Source organism: Acinonyx jubatus, chromosome B4 (assembly GCF_027475565.1).
Source record: "Acinonyx jubatus isolate Ajub_Pintada_27869175 chromosome B4, VMU_Ajub_asm_v1.0, whole genome shotgun sequence".
Taxonomy (NCBI): Eukaryota; Metazoa; Chordata; class Mammalia; order Carnivora; family Felidae; genus Acinonyx; species Acinonyx jubatus.
The window spans coordinates 27,592,273-27,618,834 of record NC_069387.1 but is presented as its reverse complement, the minus strand read 5'-3'; the positions used below and the strand labels follow the sequence as shown (position 1 = coordinate 27,618,834).

The window sequence follows — 26,562 nt, the reverse complement described above, 5'->3', positions numbered from 1 at the left end:
AAAACTGGACTTCCTGTATTAATATCCAACAAAATAGGCTTCAAATCAAGGAATATTACTAGTGATACTGAGAGATATTTTCTGCTGATAGAACAAACTCATCAAAAGGATATCATAATTCTAAATGTCTTTGAGCCCAATAATGGAGCTTCAAAATATTTGAAGCAAAAACTAACAGAAAAGAAAGGGTAAGTAGACGTGACTACAGTTATAGATAGTTTTGAACACTTCTCAGCAATTGATATAGGCAGAATATCAATTAAAATATACAAATCTGCAACAACACTTAATGAATTGGACTTCATTGACATTTATAGAATACTGCACTCAATAATAGAATGCACATTCTTTTCAAGTATATGTGTGGAATTTTTATCAAGGTAAATCATTTGTCAGGTCATAAAACAAGATTTTAAAGAATTAAAATCATATAGAGTATGCTCTCTCACTATTACTGTATTGAATTAGAAATGAGTAAGTGTGGAATATCTAGAATTCTTCCCCAAAATATTTGGAAATGAAACAACATACCTTTAAATAAACCATGGTTTGAAGAGAAATAATAAGAAAATATATTTGAACTGAATGAAGATGAAAGCACATCATACCATATTTATGTAGCTTAAAGCGGTGCTTAGAGGAAAATCTATAGCTTTAAAATATATTAGAAATGAAAGGCCTAAAATTTTCTGAGCTTTCACTTTAAGAAAATGGAAAAATAAAATCCAAAGTAAGTAGAAAGTAGAAAATAAGTAGAAATTGATAAAAGAGAAGTTTACAGACAAATAATAGAGAAAATTAATGAAACCAAAAGCTGTTTTTGCTATTTTTTAACAGATCAGGATAGTTGGCTTTCTTTTGTGGTAGTTCAGTGATTTTAGAATATTCCTAGATATATGAGGTTAAATTCATCAGTGTCTTAAGGTCTAGGTCCAGAAACTGGTGTCATGTCATAATCACCATATTTTATTGGTCAAAGAAGTTACAGAAGTGACCCATATTCAAGGTGAGGGAAGGGCATATATGCCTATTTTTCAGTGGGGGGAGTTTTAAAATATTTGTGTTACTCTTAACCACAGCCATATTTATTGAAGATCTCAGAGAGTTGTGAAAGCAAAGACGACAAAATGAACTGAGATTTCAGAAATGGAAGAGCCCGTATGAGCTAAGAATACTGACAGTCATTTTTCCTAAGTGTATTTGCCCAAAATGGACACTGGCTAAAGATCAAGCTTGCTATGGAGGTAAGACTTTACTAGGGGAAAGAGAAACCATTGGTGTTTTGATGGTCATATAGTCTGGCATGATGAACTGGAAAACAGAGTCCTCAGACATACAGCTAGCTTCCCCCATGGGTTGTTAACTGAACCTTGGGGCAGGAAGGGAGGCTAGGAAGTTGAGGTGGAAATATACAGAGAAATTTTCTGTAATCTCATAGTGCTTAGGAGAGAGTCTACATGGGATGGTGGTGGGATGCAGTTGCTATAAACCACACAATTGATTTCATATTTGAGACATCTTATACCAGAGTAAACTGATCAAATTGAAGAGATCATCTCCTCACCCTACCTGTCTAATATAGGAAAAGATGGGCCCTCACTGGGAAAAAATAATACCTACCACAGTTTTATGTTTCTTACATTCACAGTATTAAGAATACACTAAAAAGTTATATGACATGTGAAAAGTAAAAATCTATCAAACAGTCCAAGAAAGAAGAGAAAATAGAAGCAGATCCACCAATGGCACTGATAATAGGAGTTATCAAACAATGATTTTATCGTCATATGAATATATAAAGGAAATAAAAGAAACAGCTAAATAGAGGAAAAGACAAAGAATGGCAACAGAATGGTGGGATCTAGAGCTAAAAAATGTAATCTGAAATTAAGATTTGAGTTTAATAGTAAAGTAAGCACAGTTAAAAAATAAACAACTGGAATTAGTAAACTGAAGGACAGTTCAATGGGAAAATGTACAAGGTGAAGCATGGGTGGGGGGAAAGAATGGAAAGAACAAAACAGGTTAAGAGACATATGGATTGAATCATTTCACCTAATCTACATATCATTGGAGTACTGGGAGGAAAGAAGAAGCAAAACCAATATTTGAAAAGATAGTGACCAAAGATTTTCCAAGCTGATGAAAGATAGCCATCCACAGATTCAAGAAATACAAAAAAAAACTTAATGAACTCCAAGCAATATTATATAAAGAAAACCATATGTAAGTATAACATAATGAAACTCAGGAAGGGCAGATATAAAGAGAAAATCTTAAAATAACCCAAGGAAAGAAACCATAGTAACTTGAAAGGAACAATGATAAGATTGATGGCAGATTGTTCTACAGAAATTATTAAAATCAGAGAACAATGGAATAACATCTTTAAAGTTTAAGTGCAGAAAGGAAAAATACTGCTAACCTGAAACTTTATGCCCAGCAAAGTGTTTTTTAAATGAAGACAAAGACAGTTTTAGACAAAAGGTGGGAGACTTTATCACAGGTAGAACCATAGTACAGTAATACTAAAGGAAGGTATTCAGTCTGAAGAAAAATGATCCCAATTGGAACCATAGAACTTTAGGGAAAAAAATGAAAAGCATAAATATGTGAGTAAATATAAAAGATTTTTGCCTATTTAAAGCCATAATAACAATGTCTTTCAGGCTTAAAACATATGTAGAAATAAATGAAAACAGTAGAACAAATTGCAGATAGGTATAAATGGAGTTAAACCAATTATTGTCTTGTATAGGAAGTGGTAAAAGTCAAGTTTTGTAATTCAAGGAAGTATTTGTAATCTCTATGATAATTTCATGAGAAACTACAAAGATGTTTGAACAAAAAGCTAACAGAAACAATCCTAAAATTTATATGGAATCACAAAGGACCCTGAATAGCCAAAGTAATCTCGAAATAGAAAAAGCAAAGCTGAAGGTATCACAATTCCAGCCTTCAAGTTATATTATACAGCTGTAGTTATCAAAACCGTATGGTAATGGCACAAAAATAAACGCATAGATAAATGGAACAGAATAGAGAACCAAGAAATAAACTCATTATCTGGTCAATTAATCTTCGATAAAGCAGGAAAGAATATCCAATGGGAAAAGACAGTCTCTTCACCAAATTTTCAGAAAACTGGTCAGCTACATGTAAAAGGATTAAAGTGGATCATTTTCTTACACCATACAGAAAAATAAATTTGAAATAGGTTAAAGACCTAAATGTGAGAATCAAAACCATAAAAATTCTAGAAGGGGGCATAGGCAGTTATATCTCCTTTGGCTGTAGAACATTTTTCTAGATATGCCTCCTAAAACAAGGGGAAAAAAAGCAAAAATAAACTATTAGGACCATAGCAAAATAAAAAGCTTCTGCACAGCAAAGGGAAGAATCATTAAAATTAAAAGACAGCCTACAGAAGTGGAGAAGATACTTGCAAATGACATAACCAATAAAGGGTTAATATCCAAAGTCTGTAAAGAACTGATACAACTCAACACCCAGAAAACAAATAATCCAGTTAAAAAATGGGCAGAAGACATGAACAGACACTTCTCCAAAGAAGACACCCAGGTGGCCAAGAGACACATGAAAATATGCTCAATATCACTCGTTATCAGAGAAATGCAAATCAAAACTACAGCGAGGTATCATCTCAACCCTGTCAGAATGGCTAAAATCAACAATATAGGAAATGGCATGTGTTGGCGAAGTTGTGGAGAAAAAGGAACCCTCCTGCACTGTTGGTGGGAATGCAAACTGGTGCAGATTCTGTGCAAAACTATATTGTACACCTGAATCTAATATAACACTGTATGTTAACTATATTGGAATTTTAAAAAATGCTAACAAGAGATAAAATGCAGTAATAAAAATTTATTAATTAAAAGAAGAAAAAAGATTAGATGGAATGAATATAAAACCAATAAGGTATTTTAAATATCAGTATCTGATTACATATACATAGGTTTAGTCCTCCAACTAAAAGCCAAAAAGTTTTGAACTACATTTAAAAAAAAGACCCAACTATATCTAGTTTGCACAAGATATATTATATAGAAGAATATAGGAAGAGAGGTACACTGTGCAAACACTAAAAGAAATCTGATATATTAATATCAGATAAAGTAGACTTTAAAGCAAGAAGTTTTATGGAAGATAAAGGGAGAATTTTATGATGATAAAAGGGTCAATTCAATAGGAAGACAGAATAGTTCTAAATTTGTATGTTCCTGACAATTTAACTCCAAAATATGTAAAGCTAAAATTCACAGGACAACAAGGAGAAATCATGATTTCACCATCCTATTTGGAGAATTTAATAACCTTCTTTGAACCACTAGATATAATAAGCAGATTTTTAAAAATCATAAATGTTATGGGATGTTTAACAATACTGTTAACCAACTTGACGTATTGCTGTTATAGAATGTTATTCTCAACTCTTGCAGACTACAATACACTACAAGTGTACAAGAAACTTTTACCAAAATAGAACATATGCTGAGCTAAAAAGCAAATCTCAACAAATGTAAAAGATTGAAATCATATATGTTCTACAGTGGAATTAAACTAGAAATAAAGATTTTTTTTTTAATCCTCAGTTTGTTTGGAAAATAAACAGCATACATTTAAATAATCCAGTACCGGTCAAAGAAATACAACCACAATTAGTATCTAAGCTGTGAGAGAACGTTAAAGTGGTGCTTAGAATATGTAGCTTTAAATGTTTATGTTTAAAAGGTTGAAAGCCAACCATCCATTTTTTCATTTCAAAAACCTAGAAAAAGAAGTTCAATTTCATTCAATAAACTGGAAGGAAGGAAATTACAAAGAAACAAGGCATTCTATAGAGAAGACTGACAAAGATTAATAAAGTCAAAGTTGTTTCTTTGAAAATATTAATAAAATGTATAAGCCCCTACTAAGTAAAAAGGAGAAAGCTCAAATTAACAATATAGATATAAAAAGGAAACATTATTAGAGATCCAAGAAGTATCTAAAGGGTAAAATATTCTGAACATTATGTCAATACATGTGACAACTTACATGAAATGGACAAATTCCTTGAAAAATACAATTCACCAAAATGACACAAAAAAAGTAAAAAATGTGAATAGTGCTATATCTTTTAAAGGCATTGACCCCATAATTAGAAATCTGCATCTCTAATAATGTTCTTTAACCTCATTAAGTCTCAGTATTAGGTCTTTGTTGAATGTTTTTAGAAAATTTAAAACTTCACTTTGGCTGACAGGTTCTACACTAAACTCACTTTCCATATAATTAAGGTTGATTTCCATTCAAAGGTTTACATACCTTTTGTTGGAGTTTTATACCATATATTCCTTCTTCCAACTTCTAAACCAAACCCTTTGAGAAGTAGACATGACGTAACTCAGTTTAGAATAAAAATGTCAACTTTATGTGGGTGGAAACTGGGTAAAAGAGTGTGTTTATATCTGCATGGAATCTTATCCCTATTCCAACTGGATTGACTTAACTTGCCCTGTTGAGTTTACCATGTAGATGACAGGAGAATGTATGTGGGTTTGGGCAGGCAAGTTCTAAGAGAAAGTGAGACTGGTGTCATATGTGGCCAGTCTTTTGCCCTGTCTCACCAAACAGATAAAGCAGAGAAAAAGAGAGTCAGAATGGTGTTTTGTTACCTGTCATCCTGAGTGAAGCCCTACTCTTATGCTCTTTTTTTCCCAAGGAGTCAAACCTACCTTGTTCTCGTGGAACCGTAGTTCTACTGCCGACCTGCTTCTAGTTCCTTATGTCATCTGGGTCCTGTGCTCTATTTTGAACAAGTTTTTGTAACTTTTGTCTTCCCCAGAACTCTTCTTTCCTATCCTCCCAAGAACTTTAAACCTGCCTTTTGTGGACACTGCCAGTTTTTGCACAGCCATCTCAAAAAAAGTATTGAATTCTTCCAATTCTAGATTTTTTTTCCAAATGTTAATTCTAGTACAATTAACATACGGTGTTCTATTAGTTTCTGGTTTGCACTATAATAATGTTTCAACATTTTTATCCATTACTCAGTGCTCATCAAGGTAAGTGTACTTTTAATTATAGTACATCTTGTGTATTCATCTATTGATGGATCTAATTCTAGAATTTAAAGGATAGTTGATATGTTCCTTTGCTCTCTACTGTCAATTCAGTGATTAGTGTGCCACCTTTGTGTATCAGTTCTTTCTCTTCTAACTTACACTGCCACCTTTCTAATTCTTGGTATTGGTTCACTTCTGTCCCTCTTGGGGCACTTATTATATCTTTCTTGATATGGAGTTGTTTGTGTTTGTCTCCTCTTGTGGTTTGTGGGTTTTTTGATGACAGAAACTCTCTGTTATGCAATTTCATCTTTCCCTGTTCTCCATGATATTAGTACTGAATAGGGCTTGATTATTGGCTATATTAAAGAATTTGGTGTCAATCAGTCTTGAATATCTAATAATATATTTTTCAGAATTTTGAGGAGATTGACATAAAAATATATGAAGGAAATGTATTATATCTCCTATTTTAGAAGTCTTTGGGCATAGCTTGAGATTTTTATCTTAGGTTCTTAAATTATACATAGTATAAGTAATGTCAGTTTTATAGGACTTCATATAACTCTTTTATAGTCTTTAAGGTGTAATCATATAATTGGCTTCTATAAGCTACCTATCAATTCTTTCAATTTCATTACTTCCATTACGTTTTTTTTTTCAGATAAAGATGAATGCCATGTCTCATCCAACACTGAAAATTTGAAGTTTAGAAGACATTTACTAAGTCAAATCACCTCAAGTAAGTCTGATCTTATCCATTTTAACACAGCTTAAGATTGATTTAACATCTAAAGAATTAAGTCCAGTATCTGTGACACTTTGAACTCTCAAATTTCTCAGAATATCTTAGAGTTGCCTTGTATGTTGAATTACTGGTCTTGGAAAATAGTGGAAAGATTATTTCTTTGTAAATGTCATATGCTTACTAAAATTGTAATGTTTAAACTCGTGGTATCATTTTAAAAGTGAGATTAACACCTCAAAATGTTCCTTTATTTTTCATTAAGTCTAGTCATTAGGTCTTGACTAAATGTCAAACGTAATGTTTTTAAAAGTTTTTTTCCCACTAAAACTATGTTTTTCAGTTTTTTTAAGGTTTTGTATGGCTTTTCTAAATGATTTATATATTCGTGATCATCGAAGGGAGGTATTTAGTAATGAACTAGTGCTTAAACCTTAAATGTTTATTTATTCAAAAACTTAGCTTTAAAAGTCATCTTGACCAATGTCAGCTAATATAATTATCTCTTGATGGTCTTCTGTCTTCATTCACTCTTCCTCCATCCTGTATTCCACTGCCAGATAGATCTGCATATAGAACTCCAATACTTTTAAAACACTTTAATGGCTCCCCACTCACTGTTGGATGGAATCCATGTTCCATTGCGTGGCATTCGAAGCCCTCTACCCAGCTCCTAAAAATATCCTTCACCTTAGCCAACTGGACTCTTTTCTGTTCACTGAATTCTCACCATTCTTCATGCCTTTGTGGCTTGATGTGTACTGTGTTTGTTACTTCATGTTTTTTCTGGGATGTCCTCTCCTTCAATCTTACCCTGTCCTCTGCTTGTTGAAATCTTGTGCAAATCCTCCAGGCTCAGCCCAGGTGCATGCTCCTCCATGAACTTTCCCTGATTGATCTAGCTAGAAGCACTAGCTTTCACACACTCTGTCTCCGTCTCTCTCTCTGCTGACTTCATCCAATATTTTGTTTTTATCACTGTCCTAGCACATTTTACCAGGCAGCTTTATTACTTGTGTTTATGTCCGTCTTATCTCCCATCATAGGTTGTGAGGACTATAAATAAAACCAAACTTCTTGTTTAATTTTTGTTTCTCATGTCATTCAGCATAATCTTAATAGTTCTTGGTAAATATTTGCTTAATAAATTAGTAATGTGCCTGGATTTTTCTTTTATCATCTGTCTTTCACCCTTATAGTCACATATGGTCTGTATTCATGGCAGCTATTTATTCCTGTTCTGCACTCTTGGCAGACCACCCACCCCCCCCCCCCCCACTCTGCCATCTTATCCTAGGAAAATACTGACCATAGTGTAAATAACAAGATGCAGTCAGTTCCTAATCTAAGAAAAAAACTGTATTCCAAAAGTTCATATCTAATTCTGTTGTTTGGAATGCGGAAAACATTTTTTTTCCACAAAAACAATGTTATAAATAGTGGTTAGATTCTCAGCCAGGCCTCCCAAGACTATTTAACTCATATGTACCAGTGGTACTTTAACCACAGGCAGCTACCATGCATAATACTGTTTTACAGAGAAGTTTTAGCTTGGAGTGTGGAATCACATCTCCCATGCCCTAGAAGCAGGATAGTACCTTTCTGGGTTGCTCAAGACACAGGAGAGCCTGAGCTGGAGCTCTGGCAGTGGCTCAACATATCACTGGATGCTCTCATGCCAGGAAGTTTTTGGCTTTCAGTATTTGCATAAAAGACATTTATCTGTAGGTTACTGATACTCTCATGTCTCCTAAATTGAGGGCAAGGGAGCATTTGCTCTTCTGGCCTCCCTACAGTAGTTCATTGTAAACGACTCTTCAGCTGTTTGATCGTATGGGTGGGTCATTTTAAGTACCGTATTGACATTTTACTACTTCTCCCTTTCTGTTGTTCTATGAACTTAGGAGAAATGAATATATAAACATGGAAAGTACTTCTGTCTATAGAGAAAACACATTTATAGGCATCAACCAACCCTGTGTTTGACATCCTATCAGATTTTGTGGACAAGTAATTATCATTTCTGTATGGGTGTAGTGATGCTTCCCATGAAAAACCCATCAGTGTATGCATCAACAATGCCGAAGGTTGATAATTTATGTTGTCAGGCTATAAGAATACACTTAATAAATTTTGGAGACTTTAATATGTTTAGTCATTGTAAGCTTTGAGCACATGAGTGAATGTCTGCTTTATGTTTAATGCTGTCGTAGGTGCAAAGGGCTAGGGAATGAGAACCAAAGATACTAGGAAAAGTTGACTTTCCCTCTAGGAGCCAGAAATACAGGGAGTGAAGTATGGAAAAAACACTCGCAGTGCAAACAATATGTTATTAATTGCCATAAAGTACTTCATGAATGTAACACATGCCCTTGGGGTTATCAGAATGGCAATATCATTATGATTCACAGTGGTTATAAAGATGGTAGTGGGATTTCAGTTAGTCTTAGAGGAATGGTAAAGATTTAAATTTAAATAAAGAGCTAAGAGAGGAAATGATATTCCAAGTTGGATTAACAGCATGATGGAGAAATAGAGGTACAAACAAACAAATCAGCATTACTGGCTGGAACAGAAGCTTTAGTTAATGTTGGGTGAAATAATAGGTGGGAAAATTATACCAGTGCTTCAACCCTGGCAGTGAATAAAAGTCATCCACGGATACTTTTAAAAATACAAGTCCCTAGATCTTTCCCCAGAACTAATAAATAAAATTTCTGGGGCACAAGATGTACACCTGTTTATCTTTTAAACCTCCCCGAGTGGTTGAGAACCACTGAATGAGAAGGATGGGCCAAATTTAGGAGAGCCATGAATGCTTTGCCTTGGAGTTGGGCCTTTGTGTCTCAAGCAGTGGGAAGCCCTCAGAGGTTTCTGAGACGGGTGACATGATGGAATTCATGTTTTGCCAAGATAAATGATTCATCAACCGCATGTGAATGGAAGAGAAATAAGAAACAGCTTGAATTAGAGCAGTGGTGGCGGGAAAAAAGAGAAGGTCACATTTTTAAGGGTACTTAGATGTGTGGGAGTTGGCGATGTCAGCCTTGACCTCAGCATGATTTGTTTTATAAACTGATTATACAACTTCACCCTCATTAATTTGCTCTCTTTTCTCTTACAACCTGGCAACTTAAACAGTAATTTCAGCCAGTTTGCATTTAATGGAAGGAGACCATTGTCTACTCATGTACACGTCTAACTCATAATAGTAAGTGAAGTTATGTGTATGAGGAATATAACCTTTAACATAATCATTATAAAGCATTTAATAACCACCCACATATGCAATAACACAACCCCAGTTCTGCAGGAGTGTGCCAAGAGCTGGAGTCACAAATGTAAGACAGCTATTGGCACGTAATTCCCTAGCATTAAGTTGAAATTGGAAGAAATATTCTAAATCATGTTATGCATTTTAATATTTTTAGCATCGGATTTGCTAATTGCTTAGCTTTTGTGGTAGTAGGCCTGTGAATGCCTCTTGACATTAGCAGCTCTGAGCTTATGCTTCCCTCCTGCCCACATCCGCAGCCCCCTTAACTTCTTGCCTCTCTTTCAGGCCCATCCCCACCTAGTGTCGGTCATGCGTGCCCCTACTTCATTCTCACCCAAGTGAGCCAGAGAGAGGAGGTACAAAGAAGATAGCATTTAAGTTCTTTTGTGGCACTGACTAGCCATGTGGTCCTGAGGAATCTCTTTCCTGGCTGATGTAGGACATGATAGCTATTGGGATAAGCTACTTTTGGAGTCTCAAACAGTTCCATTAAGTTGGAAGTATGTCATACCTGTTTGATATGTTTTGAATATTTTGTGTTTGGAGACAATGAGCCATATTTATTACATGGCAGAGAATGAGTTCAAGGCATGATGTTTTGATGTGACCTGCCCCTTTAAAAACAAGACTCAAGATCATGGATTTTTTTTTTTTTTAAACCACTCTCTTGGCCATTATATAATCACACATGACAACAACTTCTGCTATGGTCTTCTTTGTCTGTGACAATGAGCTTATCGTTGTGCTTTCAGTATCTGCGTATCCCCTGAGTTACTTTTCTATAGTTATTTAGGGTTTCACCAATCATACAGATTTTGAACCAGAGAATGGACGATCTACTTAGATTTAAGGGATCTTGTAGAAGAAAGAGAGAAGGGAACTGGCATTTGTTCAGTGCCCACCCTGTGCTATGGTCTTCACATGTGTTTTATAATTTTAACTCCCATTTTACAAATGAGAAACTTCAGATTTACAGACATTTGAAAGATTTATCTGACATCAGAAATCAAAGGCAGTTTTGGGGCACCTGGTTGGCTCAGTCAGTTAAGCGTCTGACTTCGGCTCAGGTCATGATCTCATGGTTCTTGGGTTCAAGCCCAGCGGTGGGCTCTGTGCTAACGGCTCAGAGCCTGGAGCCTGCTTCAGGTTCTGTGTCTCCCTTTCTCACTGCCCCTCCCCTGCTCACGCTCTGTCTGTCTCTTTCTCTCTCTCTCTCTCTCTCTCAAAAAAATAAATACATAAATAAACATTAAAAAAAAAAAAAAAGAAATCAAGGGCAATTTTGATCACAGGTCTGGCTATCCTAATGGCTAAACAGCCTGGTCTTAGAAGTCTGCATGACATATTTGTGGGAAAGGTTACTGAACTCAGAATCAGGAGGTTTGAGTGCAGGCTTTTACCTCTGTCACTAACAACCTTGAACAAGTTATTTAACGCCCTCAGCTTCAGTTTCCTCATCTGTCAAATGTGGATAAAATTGGCTTTCCTGACTATTTGGGGTTTTGTGAGAAATATCAGCTAGTGAATTTCAGTATGATTTTATCAGTTTGAAGTGGAAGATTGAGATATTTTTAATTCAAGCAAAAATAAACTTTAAAAGCCCAAAACATTAAATGAGATGAACTTGGGCCGATTTTGCAGTATTTCACTTCTTAACTTTGCTCTACAAATTTTCTAAAATAATGTTTGTCAATTTTCCAGGTCTCAAACACTGTAGTGTGCCAAACTGCATCACTGAATTTAATATCTCAATGTAGCAGAGAGAGTCCTGGCAACATATCAAGTACTTCCTTTCACTTACCAGCAGCAATCATTAGTTTCTATACCGTATCAAATAGGTCTGAACTCCTGTAGATACTGAAGCAATGTTTATAGCCAAGGAGGACTCAGAAGATTCTAAGGCTACTAAATAGTAGTAGACCTATTGGGCTACAGTTGATGTTAACGTAATCAGAACAATTCTTTATATTTTAGAAGTTTTTCTAACAAGCCTGAGTAATAAGGTCACATTTTGTAGAACTGATTTCAATTTCACAAAACTCGTTTTCAGAAATGTTTCCAGGTTTCAGGACGACTTTCACAGGTTATAGGATGGTGAATACTGAAAGGCAGCTCTGAGCTATTGCAATCCACTTAGGCTTCGTTCAAATATACACATAAGAGATAAGAAATTTAGGAATTATAAGTTATATGCTTGCGTTATAAACACAGTGCTATAAATGAAATGGCAGTGAATCTGAGATATACCAAGATCATGTCCTAGACTTACCCAAAACCTTTACCCAGTAAAGCTCTAAGTCCCTTATATATCAGACTGACAAAAAAAAAAAAAAAAAAAAAAAAAAAAAGCAAGCCTTAGGAAGGCCAGCTGACAGAATAGAGGAATAGTGTTAGACTCCAGGTACGGATCCAGAGGAGTGCATGTGTTCAGTCTTGGATTCAAAAGTGTGTAGGATTCTTCTGCATCTGCTACACTCTGTATCTCAAAGAGGGTTTCCTAGTCCTACAGCGCTGACTTCCACATGGCTTCTCACGTACCCACACTGTGCCTGCTTCCTAGATCTGGTAGCTGGATGACTCCAGTTAGGGCCTGGTCAAGTGAAAGTGGTCAAGGGTAAGTGGACAAAGTAAAGAAAACAGCAGAGATTGTGGTCAGATTTGGTCCATAGATGTGTCCTGTTTGCACAGTGTTTGTTTTAAACATGAATTAGTTATTAACTAGTGTTATTTTAACTAGTAACTAATTTAATTTGTTTTTAACTAATGTACAAATCCACTTTCTGGGTTCTTGTGAAAATTGAACTGTTCATGTGACAGTGATCAGCTAGAGCTGAGGGTAGCTTAGCTGCCCCAACTGGATGGGAGGCTGGGTTTTTCATTCTCACAGCCCCAACCCTGGCTGTTGATTTTCTTTACATAGAATTCAGAGGACAGTTAATGTTATTCCTACTGTCATCTGTATGAAACTAGGAAATGACAGATTGGTAAGATGGTATATTTCAATACAAGGGAAAGACAGTATGTTGGTTTCCCAGGGCTGTCATGACAAGGTACCATAAACTGCGTACCTTTAAACAACAGAAACGTATTCTCTCACGGTCCCTGAGGCCAGAAGTCTTAAATCAAGGTGTTGGCAGAGCCATGCTCCCTCAGAGACCTCTGGGGACACTCCTTCCTGCTTGTTGTAGCTTCTGGTAACCCCATGCTTTCCTTAGCTTCTGGCAGCATAACCCCAAACTCTGCCCCATCATCTCATGGATGTCTTTCCTCTGTGTCCCAGTTTTCCTGTTCTTATAAGGACAGCTATCATATTGCATTAGGACCCACCCTAATCCAGTATAATGTCATCTTAACCTAATTATATTTACAGAGACCCTTCCAAATAAGGTTACATTCACAGGTACCAGGGGTTAGGACTTTAAGTTAACATTTTGTGGGACACAATTCAAACTGTAATAGGATGGCATATTTCTTTGGGGAGTGCAGAGCAATAGTTTAAGAACAGAGATCCTTGAGGCAGAGTGCTTGTATTCATATTTACAACTTATTTTCTATGTGATCTTGCACAGGCTGCTTACCCCTCTCAGTGTCTCCATGCCCTCGTCTATAAAGTGAGGATAATGGTACCTACCTCAAGGAGTTGAAATGAGTGCAAGATCACTTAATACATATAAATGATTTAGAACAGTGAATGGCACATACTAAGTGCTCAATAAACTGAACTATTACTATCAATTATTATTAGCTCCTACTCATACACAGTTTCTTTACATAGAGAGAGTATCAGTGCCAAAAATCTATTATTTATAATTCTATGAAACAAATCATGGATGAACAAGGAGCAGTAGATAGGAATGATGCATGAAAAAGAAAAACTCCCAGGACTTGAACCAATAAAAAAAGAGAGTGAGAGAGACTGAATTTTAGTAAGATATACTCTTTAATGCAAATAAAGTAATTCTAACACATTTAGAATGCTTAGCTTACTCATTTTTTTTAGATTACCTGCATGGCCTCTAAATGTACTCGAAATCACTAAAGACGCAGGCAGCGTCTTCAAACCTAGAGCCTTAGACAATGACCATTGGATTGGTGAACACTGGACTGCAGACAGTAATGGGGAAGTTATACCAGGGAGAACATCCAAGGAACACATGACTTCTAAGCATCCCCACCTGTCTCCTTGGAGGCATGTTATTACCATCTTCCTTCCCAAAAATACTTGGGTTGAAATTATCCTTGTTTCCAGTCCCTGGTCAGAGATTGAGGCTGAATAATTATTTGAATATCAACCAAACTTTTCCTCCTAATGGAACAAATATTTTGAGATATATTATTTTGTTTTTCCACATAGCCTTTATGTAAGATAACCATGCAACTTGAGTTTTTTTAAAAACTGATGGAGAAGGTTTAAAGAAATGACAAGACTTCTTTAAGTACCTGGAAGAAAATCATTCTGTAGGCTAGTGACTCTGGGGTTTGTAATACTACAGAGTATATATGCCTCCTTCTCAAAGATCCTTCTACTCTGGAAACATGAGAATATTCAGATAGAAGGGACATACATATATGTTACTTATGATTGTGATTTTATTTTAATAAAAGAAGTTAGGCTGTTTAATTTTTGGCAAAGAAGTGGTGTTTTATAGTTCAAGTGTTACTAATTTGGAACATTTTGATTAAATGATGAATTCATCAGGACTCCTTTGGTTGCAAGTGAAAGAAAGCCAGCCCACGCCAGCTTATGAAAATAAAAGGAACTTAATTGTTTACATAGCTATGGTTTCCAGAGGTGCATCTGGCTTCAAGCATGGTTGCAGCCAGGAACTCAAATGATCTCATCTGGACCCTTTTTCAGCTCTGCTGGTTTCTTTATTCGTCATTATTCAGACAGGCATATAACCAGTAAAATGACTACCAGCAGCTTGAGACTGTCATCTTCCTGGTTTAGCAATCTCAACAGGAAGAGAACTTGTTGAGCCGCACATCTAGCGATTGGCCACAGGGAAGATATGGATCAACTCAGTTTGGCTCCACATGTGGTGAATAATCACTGTGGCCCAGGGAACGGAGTATTCTGGTGGGCCAGCCTGGGGCGTGTTCACCGGTGCTGCCACAGACGTGCATCCAGTGACTGAAAACCCCACGGGGTCTCAGGGAGTGAGGGAGTCTTTCTCTAAATGAATTAGAAGAAGAGATTTGGGAATGTGTACTGAGAAGACCAAAACTGTGGTAAATTCAGCCATTACAAATGGTATGTGAAGTAACTCAGAAACTGTAACTTCTGATTTTACAATGACGTGTAAAGAACTTTCCACCTTCTCCTGTTAAAATGTCCATTCAAAACAAAGGAAATAAGAAACAAAAATTCCACCTTTTTTTTTGATAAAAAGTGGGTGACATCAGTACTTCTCATAAATATGAATACAGAAAGTGTATGATACCATGACTTAGTGGAGTAGAGGAAGGTGAAACCTAAGCACCTACAGAAGAGGATAGTGTAAGGAAGCAGTTTTACCTTATAGAACCTTAGAAGGTTCTGTAACTAAAGGTTAGGCTGAAGGAGGAGGTGAGGCATGGCACTAGAAACAGATGACCAGCTGAAAGTCTGTAAAAGGACCAGCTGGACACCCAGGTCCTTGTCTCACCCCAGCCAGATGAGTACCTTCCCCCAACCCAGAAGATGGGGACACAGGAACAGTGAGCACCAGGAGCCAGACTTCTAAGTACCAAACACAGTGTTAGAGGATTTTCCAGAGAAACAGAATGATCCCAGAGAAAGTCCCCGTAGGGGTTCCCCCACAGAGAAAGCCAGCTTGCTGCCCTGGTTGCTTTTCAGTGACACTCACCTTCAACAAGCTCCCTTTCCCCCCCCCCCGACACAGACAGAGCTGCCAACTTGCTCTACTAATAATTTAATAATTTACACTTAAGTAGGAATAGACAGCCAAGGATCACCAGATATTTAGGGATGACTCCAATATGACAGAGATAAAATAAACCCAAAGGACACAAAGGAAGCGCTCTGATGAGACAGAAACTATAGAGACAGCAGTAAGAAACTAAAGAAACAAACTATAGGGGCACCTGAGCAGCTCAGCTCAGGTCATGTCATGGTCATGAGATCAAGCCCTGCTTGAGCCTTGATCAGCTCCGAGCTGTATGGAGCCTTCATGAAATCCTCTCTCTCTCCCTCTGCCCACTCCGTCCCTGCCGCTCTTGGTTTTGCACACACACACATGCTCTCTCTCAAAGAAAAAAGAAAGAAAAAGAAAAGAGACAGGTCTTTAAAAATGTGAGAAGGTTTTTGCATAGAAAATAAGTCTTTTTAAAAAAGGAGAATTAAAGGAAAGGAAAATTAAAGAATGGGAAATAACTCCCAAAATTAGAAATCTAAAGGCTAAAAAAAATTCACTGAGCTGTTGAAAGATAATTTGAGGAAGAAGTCATTAGTGACATAAACCAGCAGGTCCAGTAGCAGCCCACTAATACAAGAGAAAATGGGAGAGAATCATCCAAGAAATAACATAAGACAGTTTCCTAGAACAGAAGGAAAGATAAGTCTTCAAGTTTCAAGAGAAGGAAAAAATTGTCATATGTAAAGTGTTTTGAATAAAAGCAAACAAGAGACTTCTCAACATCTGTGCTGGTATGGAAACATCTAAATGTGTGAAGACTTTTCTTAAGGGGTAATTTTATCATAAAGAAAGCATTTCTTCCTTTACCTGAGACTTGTCAAATATATCTAAATAGACTCCTTAAGTCGTTTTTAAAAAAATATTTCACTTATAAATCTTCCATCATTTAAACTTACTTAAATTTTTGTATATTCTGAGGTACACCTGCAAATTTCTGTCAGATTTGAGGTATTTTCACGGTACTTAATCTCATTTTTCTTCTTTTGCTTCACTAATCCACTCAACAGATTATTAGAATGAACTTTTCCCAAGATACAATGGAGTTGATTAGTCCAACATCTATAGTTTCATAGTTTATAATCAGTGACAATAAATGTGATTAATTTAGAAACTCACTGATGGTACTCGGGTATGTGATAGCAGGACTTGAAAAATGTTTGCCATTTTTTTTCTTTGTCCCAACATACAGTGATTTGAAGTTAACAGAATTTGGGCCTTACTCTCTTAAAATGTTTGGCTTTTATTTTTATACGTGAATAATATAGAATAATAATATATATAATAATAATAATATACGTGAACTAATAATATACTAATAATATACGTGAACTAATATAGAATATTAGTTTTTATCTTTTTTTTCTCAGTGAAGAAGGCAGAGTCCCAAATGGTATTTTCTTCCAGAAAATTAAAAAGGACCTCACAAGTTGAAATTTAGCAGATATATTTTTCAAATTTTAATTATCTGAAAAAATAATGTTTTTAGGATTCAGTGAATATTCTTGTTGACTGTATGACTGATAAAGTATTTTATTATGGTATCATTAGATTGAAAGTTACTCCAAATTGCAATTGGTTTTTAAAATATTCTCACTTTTAATCTGGAAATACTATAAAAGAATTAAAATGTTTAGGTACAGTGCACTTTCTCCTTTCTTTTTGGATTAGTTTCTAAAGCCTAATGAAATGGAAGGCAAGTGTCTTTTCTCAGTTTAAAAAAAAAAAGTTCTATTTTATTCTTTAATGTACTATAATGAAACCAAAATAATATAGAAAACTCAAGACATGAAAGAGTGCCAGGATGGTTCTTGCCAATATAACTTTTTAGAATTGTGCTGAGTAGCTTTTGCTATAAAACTAGACCAGCTAGTTTATTATGTATTCTCTAGGTAATGACATTTTATAGAGGATTTTGTAGTTCTTTTGGGTCAGCAAGGTCAAGAACTTTAAATTAGAATTATTAGAACTGGAAGGCATCCTCTTATTCACTTTCTAATTGAGGGAACTTAAGTCCTGAGAAATCATGATTTACCCAGGGTCACACAGCTCATAGTGAAGGTTGGAAGAGAATCATGGCCTCCTGGCAGTCAGGTCAGTGATCTTTGTAAAAGACTTTTTGGATTTATTCTTACCACCATCATGTTATGTTTCAGCACCCATAACTTATTGTACTGGGCCCAATTAGCAAATTAGAAGTTTATGTTTAATCTCCTAACGCTGAGGGAACATTTAGAATTAGGAATATTGACAATAACAAAAGCAGGAAATGGCAAGAAACATTTTGAAGAAATTTTTGCGTAGGTTAGAAGATATCCCTTGATTACACTCTGGTCCTGGTCTCTAGAGGGAATTCCATTGTTCATTATTCTCTAGGACCTAATTCTGCCTTCCAGAAGGTTCTTTCTTGTTTGTTTTTTTCCAAGGTCAACTCATGTCGACATTGGGGAATATGTCCTCCTTGGAGGCTATGTAACCTTTATTTCCTACTTTCTGTCCCTGCAATTTTGGCTGCATGCGCATTGTTTTAAGGGTCAAAGGCTTATAGGCAAGGCTTGTGGGGTTTTTGTCCATGTTATTTCCTCTGAAACTTAGTTGGCTCTGATCTATCTTCTTCCAGTTAATTCCATGTGCTAGTAATAGAGTGACTACATGTCGAAGACTGGCAGAGAGTTTTAGTTTATATCTCTTGTGCATGGTGAGTAATAATGCCCTTTCACTCTGAAAACTATCCCAGTTTCGACAATAAATTAATATGGTCACTCTAACCAAAAAGTGCACCAGAAAATCCTATTTTATTCCTTTGCTTCCTTAACCCTATTCCTCCCTCTCTCAACTGTCTGGGTGCTGTACTTCACCAGATCTGCGGCAAGTCTGACTTCCCTCTGTTTACCTGAGAAAACCTAATGGACCATTTTTGCTCAAAGCTTTTCAGCCTTCTTTCTTACTGTATGAAATCCAGAAATAGTCAGTGTTTCTAGCCCTTGGAGCCCCCAAATTTCTGGATTCTCTGTTCCCTCTCCTTTCCACTCTCAAATCTCTTTAGTTATTGCCTGTGCACCTTTCTTTCTTGTAAATTCTCAGTGAGAGCAGAAAGTAATATTGTTATTCTAGTATTCTGTTTTCCATCTCCTTTTCCCCCCAGCTATACACTTGGTAGATACCACTGTGCCTTTGAAGCTATCTTAGGCATTTAAAATAATTGAGGTATACTTTACATTCAGTAAACACACAGCTCTTAAGCATTCAGTTCAGTGAGTTTTGACAATCGTGTACATCTGTTGTAAACCACTACCCCAAATAAGATCTAAAATACTTCCATTACCCCAGATGTATGTCTCTTTCCAGTTAATTGTCTGCTTTGCTCCCCTGAAGGCAACCACTTTTTTTTTACTTCTATCACCATGGGTTCCTTTCAGCAGGCAATATTTTTATTAAGTGTTTTGTGACTACACGACATAACGATCTTCCCATCCTTTACTCAGTTTCTTTATTTGCTGCTGTGTGGCTGCTAAGCAGTGGCCATATATTTTAGTTTTTTTGTTTGGTCTGCTCCCCACTCAAAGATACCAGTTTTCATGTTAGTGAAAACTACTGTAATAAATGGACTCCAAAAAGTATAATAGGTTAAACCTAGTCAAAGTGTACTTATTGCTAATAACCGGTGTATTGAAGGCATTCCTAATCGGAAGGTGACTTTCTGTAACGTGGGCCTCTGAGGCCTCCAGCGGTTAGGGAAAGAGCAGGAGCACACACCTCCCATGCTGCAAGGTTCAGGTTGAACCTGAGAACCGACCTTCAGCCACTTGCACTGACATCCTTCTGGGGAGGACTGTTCCTAAGACCACTATCCATAAGTTACCTGGGGTACTTGGGGGAGGGTTTAGAAATGTCGACTCTGGCTGGGCAGCCACTTCTCAGTGACAGCTGCACACTGTGACAGGGGAGAGTAAAGTCGGGACGATGTTGTCTACAGGTTAACATGGTTAATGTCACAGCTTCTATTTTGTTTTAGTAACATAATACCATTTTGCTTTTCTTTTTTGTCTTCATGTTACTTCCCTTGCTTTCTTTGTGTTGTACTCTTTTATGCCTTTTGAGTGAACATTTTAGCATTTGAAAATAAAAACAATGGTATTGCTATCTCTGTGGTAATGTTCAAAGTAAAAACAACTGACTTATTTTTAGATTTTTCTGATGCAATTAAGATTATCTGTGGTCATCAACAGAGACAATGGAGTCTTTTTAAAAAATTCTTTATTTTAATTCCAGTATGGCTATCATACAGTGTTACATTAGTTTCAGGTGTAACACTGAAACAATACAGTAATTCAACAATTTTGCACATGACTCAGTGCTCATCAAGATAAGTGTACTCTTTAATTTTTTTTAACATTTATTTATTTTTGGGGCGCCTGGGTGGCTCAGTCGGCTAAGCGTCCGACTTCAGCTCAGGTCACGATCTCGCAGTTCGTGGGTTCGAGCCCCGCGACGGGCTCTGTGCTGACAGCTTTAGAGCCTGGAGCCTGTTTCAGATTCTGTGTCTCCCTCTCTCTCTGACCCTCCCCCGTTCATGCTCTATCTCTCTCTGTCTCAAAAATAAATAAACGTTAAAAAAAATTTAAAAAAAACATTTATTTATTTTTGAGAGAGAAAGCACGGGGGGAGGGCAGTGCTAGAGGAGGGAAGAGGATCTGAAGCAGGCTCTGTGATGACAGCAGAGAGCCCGATGTGGGGCTCGGAACTCATGAATGGTGAGATCATGACCTGACCTGAAGTTGGACACTCAATTGACCGAGCCACCCAGATGCCCCAATAAGTGTACTCTTTAATCCCCATCTTCTATTTCACCCATTCCCCCACCCACCCACCTCCCCTCTAGAAAATGTCAGTTTATTTTCTATAGCTAAAAGTCTGTTTCTTGGTTTGTCTCTCTTTTTTTCCCCTTTCTTTGCTTGTTTTATTTCTTAAATTACATATATGAATGAAATTACATGGTATTTGTTTTTCTCTGACTGACTTACTTCACTTAGCATTAGCATTATACTCTCTAGCTCCATCCATGTTGTTGAAAATGGCAAGGGGCGCCTGGGTGGCTCAGGCAGTTAAGCGTCTGACTTTGGCTCAGGTCATGATCTCACAGCTTATGGGTTCGAGCCCCATGTCAGGCTCTGTGCTGACAGCTCAGAGCCTGGAACCTGCTTAGGATTCTGTGTCTCCTCTCTCTCTCTGCCCCTCCCCCCACTCACACTCTGTCTGTCTCTCTTTCTCAAAAAATAAATAAACATTAAAAAATTTTTTTTTGATAAAAAAAGAAAATGGCAAGAGTTCATTAGTTTTTATGGCTGAATAATATTCCATTGTGTATGTGTGCATGTATATGTATACATGTGTGTGTGTGTGTATCACTTCTTCTTTATCCACTCATCTATCAGTGGACACTTGGGTTGCTTCCATAACTTGAGTCTTGTAAATAATGCTGTGATAAACATAGGGGTACATATATCCTTTTGAATTAGTGTTTTTGTATTTTTTTGGTAAATACCCAGTAGTGTGATTACTGGATCTTAGGGTAATTGTATTTTTTATTTCTTGAAGAACTTCCATTCTGTTTTCCACAGTGACTGCACCAGTTTGCATTCCCACCAACAGTGCACAAGAGTTCCTTTTTTTTTCCACATCCTCACCAATACTTGTAACTTCTTGTGTTTTTGGTTTTAGCTACTCTGACAGGCGTGAGGCAATATCCTTATACTTCTGATTTGCGTTTCCCAAATGATGAGTGATGCTGATCATCTTTTCATGTGTCTCTTAGCCATCTGGATATCTTCTTTGGAGAGATGTCTTTTCATGTCTTCTGCCAATTTTTAAATTGGATTATTTGTTTTTTGGATATTGAGTTGTTTCAGGTCTTTATATATTTTGGATACTAACCCTTTAACAGATATGTCATTTGCATGTATCTTCTCGCATCTAGTAGATTGTCTTTTAATTTTCTTGGTTCTTTCCTTTGCTGTACAGAAGCTTTTAATTTTGATATAGTCTCCATAGTTTATTTTGGCTTTTATTTCCCTTGCCTCAGGAGACGTACCTAGAAAAAATGTTGCTACAGCAAATGTTAGAGGAAATAATTTAAGTCAGTAAAAGATAAGGACCCTGATATTACTTGTATTCAATATAGAATAGAATAGAGATCCTACCAGAGATCCTAGCCAGCAGAATAAGGTGGGGGCTGGGGTCATAAAAGAAAAGGTGTAGGAGCGGAGATGAAGAAAAAAGCGCTGTCATTATTGACAAATGATACGTAGAAAATTTCCAGAACTCTATGGCTAAATTCCTAGAATTAACTAGAGAGTTTAGCAAGGTTTTTGGATGCAAAATTAGTATAGGTAAGCCAATTAAATTTCTGTAGACCAGCCACAACAACAACAACAACAACAAGACAGAGAATATAATTTTAAGAACAATTTATTGTGAAATAATTAACATCCTACATAGCCATGCTCTACTTTTTCAAAACTAAGTTGACACTGGTACAATAATGTTAACTAACCTATGCCTTTATTTGGATTTTCCCAGTTTTTCTACTTACACCCTTTGTCTACTTCAGGATCAAATCCAGGTAGCTGTATCTATTTAATCCTAATCCAGTTTGCAGCTATTCCTTGGTCTTTTCTTTTTAGGGCCCTGTCACTTTTGGAGAGTAATGGTGAGGTCTTTTGGAGACTGGACCTCATGATTTTATCATACAACATGACATTACTAGTAGTGTTAACCTCGACCAGTTGGTGAAGGTGGTATCTGCTGGATTTCTCCATGGTAGTTACTATAGTAAACGTAATTTTAAAATTACACAGTTTACAATATAGAATGTAATATACAACACAATATAAATAACATTTGGATAAATCTTAACAAATAATGTCTATGACCTTTATTGAGAAAACTATAAACTTCTATTGAACATTAACTATGATCCAATTAAATAGAAACACCCTATTAATGTATTGGGAGACTGAAGTTTGCAAAGATGTTAATTCTCTTAATGCACTTAGAATCAGATTCCTAACAGATTTGGGGGGTTTTAACATTACTGCTACTCACGCTATTATTATTTTTATTGTTGTTGTTATTTTGGTGATACCTAACATTATAATCCTGGACTTGAAAGGTGCTCAACATCACTCATTATCAGGAAAATGCAAATCAAAAGTACAACAAGGTATCACCTCACACCTGTTAGAATGGCTAAAATCAAAAACAAAATAAATAACCAGTGTAAGGAAGTGGAGAAAAAGGAACCCTTGTGCACTTGTTGGTAGGAATGCAAACTAGTGCAGCCACTGTGGAAAACAGTAAGGAAGTTCCTCAAAAAGTTAAAAATAGAATTACCCTAAGATCTAGTAACCGCACTAGTAGTTATTTACCCAAAGAATACAAAAACACTAATTCGAAGGGGTACATGTACTTGTATGTTTATAGCAGCATTATTTTTCAAGAACCAAATTATGGAAGCAGCCCACATGTTCACTGATAGATGAATGGATAAAGAAGTGTGTGTGTGTGTGTTTGTGTGTGTGTGTGTATATACATATATATGTATATATATATAATGGAATATTATTCAGCCATAAAAAGGAATGAAATCTTTCCATTTGCAACAACATGGATAGAGCTAGAGAGTACACTGCTAAGCGAAATAAGTCAGAGAAATACAAATACCACATGATTTCACTCATGTACAAAATTTAAGAAACAAAACATATGAAGAAAGGGAAGAAAGAGAAGAGACAAACCAAGACATAGACTCTTAATTATAGAAAACAAACTGATGGTTACCAGAGGGGAGAGAGATGGGGCATGGGGCAAATAGTGATGGGATTAAGGAGTACCGTTGTCATGATGAGCACCAAGTGATGTATGGAGTTGTTGACTCACTATATTGTACACCTGAAACTAATAGAATACTATGTTAAATATACTGGAATTAAAAACTTAATAAATAAATGAAAAGAAAGAAAAGAAAATGTTATGTGATTATGTTCACAGTTGTAAAAAAGACATTAGAATTCTATAGAAAATTATATTTTAAAAGGTCAATCAATAGAATATTGGTGTAAAAAATTTTTTAAAGAAGATGATCCAAAAATTACAAAGATACTCCTGAAGAACAAAGTGTTTTTCCTCCTTATTTAATGATAATATAAAACTAATAATTAAACCAACGTGTTGTATAAGGATATAAAAGTTGGTCATTGGAAAGAATAGAAAATTCAGAAACAGATCCATCTATATATAGAACTCAGATTTCTTTTTTTTGTAATTAATTTTTTTTTACATTTATTTATTTTTGAGAAACAGAGCGAGACAAAGTGTGAGCGGGGGAGGGGCAGAGAGAGAAGGAGACACAGAATCCAAAGCAGGCTCCAGGCTCTGAGCAAGCAGTCAGCACAGAGCCTGATGCGGGGCTCAAACCCACGAACTGCGAGATCATGACCTGAGCTGAAGTGGGACGCTCAACCCAGGTGCCCCTAGAACTCAGATTTCTGAGAGAACTGGTATTGTAGATCAGTGGGGAGAGATGGATAGATTTTTCAGTAGATGATGCTGAGGCAAGAGATTGCTCAGATGAAGGAGAATAATACTGGGTTCCTATCTCACATCATATACAAGATGGGAAATGGTTAAACTACAACTTTTAAATTAATTATAAGTAAACTTAAAGGTAAAATTTGAAGCAGAACTCAGGAAAGAAGTTGAAGAAAAAAAACAAAACTACCAAAGAAATGAAAACATAATTGGAAGGAGTGCAAGCAAAAAGATGGTACAGTAAAATAGTGAGGTCATAGAGATTAGAAATGAGAGAACTGAACCAAGTCAAATACACAGTCGAAGAATGACATAACACCTTGAGATTTAAAATATTCGTGCTTGTAATAGGCCAGAACTGCATCATTTATTAACTTTTCTCATCCTGCTGAGTTATGTACCAGAAATCATAAAGTGATCTATAAATTATTGTAATGATGTATCTACTGATAACTCAATTGCTCAATCACTGGTTGAAAGCAAAGAATGGAAACCACTTGACTTGCAGAGGGATTTATTATCACTTTGTCAGTTCAGGGAAGTTTATCAAGAAAGCTTAACTAATAAGACTTGCCAAATGATTAAAACCTATTACTAGTTTACAGAGACACCTTGTCCGACCCAAAATAGTTAGAAAGCGTTGTTTAGAAACACTATTAATTTTAATACATATTCTCCAATATACAGTAAGATTTTAGAGAAATTTTTTGTCTTAACATATGTCTGAAATGTATTTTTTATCAAAACCTTCCAGCTATAAATGTAGATCACTCAATCTAAGTAAAATGATTGTCATTTAATCTAATTGACAAAGCTAGTCTTCAGTTTCAAGTTTATCTTTCAAATCAGACTTCCTCTGTGGGTAAAAGTCCAACTTGACTTTTCAGCTCAAATAAATATGTTAATGTATGTCTCCATGACGACGATCACACAGCTGAATTCTAATTCTAATATAGATAAATAGATAAGGCACAGAGCCTTACTATGCGTTGCCTGGAGACAGTAAGATACTGCTGCCTTCAATATTTCTTTGCTTTGTGTTTGCTGAAGTCTTCCAAAGTTGCGATGATTCTTTTACAATAATAAGGATACAGAAGATGTACGGTCCTTAAGTGAAAATGCCCTCACTACTCCTTCATTCTGCTATATATCTGAACTTATAATATACTAGCACAGGCCCACATACTCCATTTCTTAATAAAATATATGTTACTTGTATATATACACGATGAGGGAAGAACAAATCCTTGTACTGCCTCCATTAAAGGGAGGATTTCTATGTTTGACATCCTGGAGAGTTTTTATATTCCAGGGAAATGCACTAGATAGGATTAGTGAGTAGTATGCATTTCTTTTGTAAAGTGGGAAAAATGACTGTGAAGGAGGGGAAGAGGAAATGAGAAAGAGACTGACCTTAGCTGCAGGTACATTTCCAGAAAGATCAGTAGTAGAAAAGATGGAAGCTGAAGATCTGGAATTTGATTGCCTTAACACTGTCTGTGTGCACATATCTCTTGGGAAGTCTTCATGTAGCCCCAGTGTACCTCAGTTTGTCGACTACTGATACAGAAGACAGGCAGAGAGGATCCATTATATATATAATTGTACACAGAATACCCAAGCTAATGAAGCAAAACTAATGCTTAGAGATTAAGCTTTTCTGAAATAAAAGACAACTGGAATCTGAAGATTGAAAGGGCATAGTGTGTGACTGGGCCTTTTTTAGTAAAGTTGCTGGACTTCAGAAGTCAAGAAAGATTTTGGTGGGGAGCCAGGCAATAGGTCAAGTTATTTATAAGGCAGGAAATTATGTTGGCTTCCGATTTCATTCAGTGCAAGATTTCATACAATGGAGTATACTTAAAAGATTTTCAAGAAAAGAATAGGTAAGAAAGAACTGATCTATTTCTCAAGAAATAGGAAAGAATCGTGACTTTCCAGTAGTCTCATCATTGATAGAAAGGATCT

General features: G+C 36.1%; 1 protein-coding gene across 23 annotated transcripts in view; it reads left to right on the top strand.

The window, feature by feature from the left end:
* The window catches only part of ZNF438 (zinc finger protein 438), a 171,173-nt gene that overhangs the window by 71,800 nt on the left and 72,811 nt on the right, over positions 1-26,562 (top strand). For 17 of the 23 annotated variants that reach the window (XM_053225478.1, XM_027073749.2, XM_015074714.3 and 14 more), the window contains 2 exons: positions 1,080-1,244; positions 6,733-6,810. The gene's annotated coding sequence lies outside the window, so the exon portion shown is untranslated. The remainder of the gene's footprint in view (positions 1-1,079; positions 1,245-6,732; positions 6,811-26,562) is intronic. The other 6 variants (XM_015074733.3, XM_053225482.1, XM_015074727.3 and 3 more) reach the window with 1 other exon arrangement.